This window comes from Poromitra crassiceps, assembly GCF_964638095.1.
Source record: "Poromitra crassiceps genome assembly, chromosome: 13".
Taxonomy (NCBI): domain Eukaryota; kingdom Metazoa; phylum Chordata; class Actinopteri; order Beryciformes; family Melamphaidae; genus Poromitra; species Poromitra crassiceps.
Genome location: NC_139644.1, coordinates 1,759,417 through 1,762,195, shown reverse-complemented (window position 1 = coordinate 1,762,195; position 2,779 = coordinate 1,759,417).

Sequence of the window (2,779 nt, the reverse complement as noted above, 5' to 3'; positions counted from 1 at the left end):
CCATCCCAGATCCCATCCCATCCATCGCCGCCATTTTATTTCCCCACAAACCGGCCGGCAAAGGATGCCGGGACATGTAGTTTTTTAGCCACGAGATCGGCAATACGTAATTTTGTAGGCGGCTAATGGTCTCGCCCCCTTTTTAGGGAAAACACAATCCACTCGGTTGACTTCAATGCAAATTAGCAGTTAAAAATAAAAAATAAAATAATCTCGTTTCCAGAGCGCACACTGGGCCATTTTGTAATGTAGCCTACATAGATCCGCGCTCTCATGGCAGTGTGGAGTGTCCGAGTGGATTTTCCAACGCAGCCAAAGACACCATGACATGACAAAATATATTACAATAAGGCCAGCCAGAATGCGCAAGGTACATCGGAAACATTACTTTGACCCATCTAAAATCATGTGACTCCAGTTCCGGTGTCCGCCTGTTGCTAATTTAGCCTTCCTACATTAAAGGCCTGCCCCCCGGAGGAAAGGACATGCCTGGATGGGTTAAATGCAGAGGACACTTTTCACCGGCCACCGTCAGCATGAGTGTGTTGTGGCCGCATGCATGTGTTGTGGTGTTCGTGTGACAATAAAAGACGGGGCTTGTCCCGTTACGAGAGATAGAGATAGATAGATAGAGCCAGCTTGGCTACTTGACTGCCATGGTGTAATGTTACATGTCACATGATTTATATGGGTCAAAACGAATATTTCCAGTGTATCTTGCACATTCTATGGCCAGACGAGTTGTAATATATTGTCATGGCATGTGTCTTTTGGGTCATTAATAAATAAAATTAATTATCTTATTTTTCTATGATTTCTTTGGTACTGCTATTTTACATTGAAGTCAACGGCGAGTGGGACCCGTGGACCAAATTGCCAATCTGCTTAAAGATTTTGTTCACTTTATTGTTCATATAAACTAAAACTAGGCATCGCCCGCCCTGCAGCTCACCAAGCTGGCTCTGCAGCTCACATACGCACCTCGGCCGCTGCACGGCCTCGGCCGCAGCTCGGCTGCTGCGTGGCCTCACCGCCCTGTTGGCGAGCGTGCGGCCGTGCGTGTGTGTGTTGCTCACAAAAAGAACATTGCCCACTTGCTCCCTTTTACGTATTGTAACGTATCGCTGATACGCCAAGGAACGGAGAGTTGTAGTTGGTACAGGGTCTTTATTCACAGGCTCCTTTAGCTCCTAGCAGCTAGCTTCACACAGCTAGCTCTACACACAGCAACCGTCTCAGCTCGCTCCATAGCTAGACTGACATCCGGCCCACGGCCGTTGGCTCTATATACCCCCCTTCCCCCTAGGAACACACCCACACACATTAGTTCCTAGGTGCGATCTAGACACTTCTATTGCACATCACATTACAGGTAATACCTGGATTACCTGGAACGCTACAGTATAATAAGATAAGCCGTTTTAAAATATTCAGAGCTTCTCAATATAAAGATAACATGTAATAAATGTGGAGACTGGGTTTATCCAGGCTACATCACAGCAGCCAATCGGAATGTGTTTCAGTACCATGCATCACAGCAGCCAATGTGAATGTGCTTCAGCACTAACACTGCATCACAGCAGCCAATGAGAATGTGTTTCAGCATTAACACTGCATCACAGCAGCCAATGGGAATGTGTTTCAGCCAGGGCCGTAACCAGGGTTCCGAAATAGGGGAGGTCCAGCAAGGGGAGGCGGATTTGAGGTTTTTTTTCCCCCTTTTTTAGCCATATTTAGAGTAATATATCATTTTAAATCAACATTAGGATTATACTGTTGTGATGTCATTATTCAGTATATTCTCTTTCATGTCACCACCTGCTCAGCTCTCCTGTCAACATAATTGTAACTAACAAACACAAACTGTTTTAGCCAAATTCATATCAAAATGACACCTACAAACACAGGTACACAACCCAAGCCGTACACAACACACAAAGTCATCATCGATAATAAAAAAAACATACAGAGGGACATTTATTTATTCCTGATAGGAATGATTGAAAAATAAAATAAAATATATTATGTTGTTTTTAACTTTACACCACCTCTTTTTGTTACTTATTGGGTCATGAAACTGAAACCATGCATATAGCCACCTGCATACCTGACTTCGGGAGCTTGGCAATTGGCATCATGCATGATTAGCCAGTAGCATCCCAACGTGTCACACAGGTAACATTACTTAAGAGACAGACTAGACACTTACTTTCTTGGTTGTTGCTAAAAAATCTGTCAGTGTCACTCACTGTCTGTCGTTCACTTCGCTCACTGTCTCGCAGCTCGCTCACCTTCAATTATCTCGCCAGGCAGACAGACAGTCATCACTCACCACCATGCTGCTGCTCTCTCGGAATCAAGTTACCGCGGAGGCAGCGTCAGATGACTTCCTGCCTGACGTGCCTTTCGTTTCAAAATAAAAGCGATCCCGTGTTTTTCATGCTTTTCCATGCAGATTGTTTTATTTATTTATTTATTTTTTATTTATTTTTCCCCTCTGAAATATTAGGGGAGGTCCGGACCTCCCCGTCCTCATACAGCATTAACACTGCATCACAGCAGCCAATGGGAATGTGTTTCAGCACTAACACTGCATCACAGCAGCCAATGGGAATGTGTTTCAGCACTAACACTGCATCACAGCAGCCAATGGGAATGTGCTTCAGCATTAACACTGCATCACAGCAGCCAATGGGAATGTGTTTCAGCATTAACACTGCATCACAGCAGCCAATGGGAATGTGTTTCAGCATTAACACTGCATCACAGCAGCCAATGA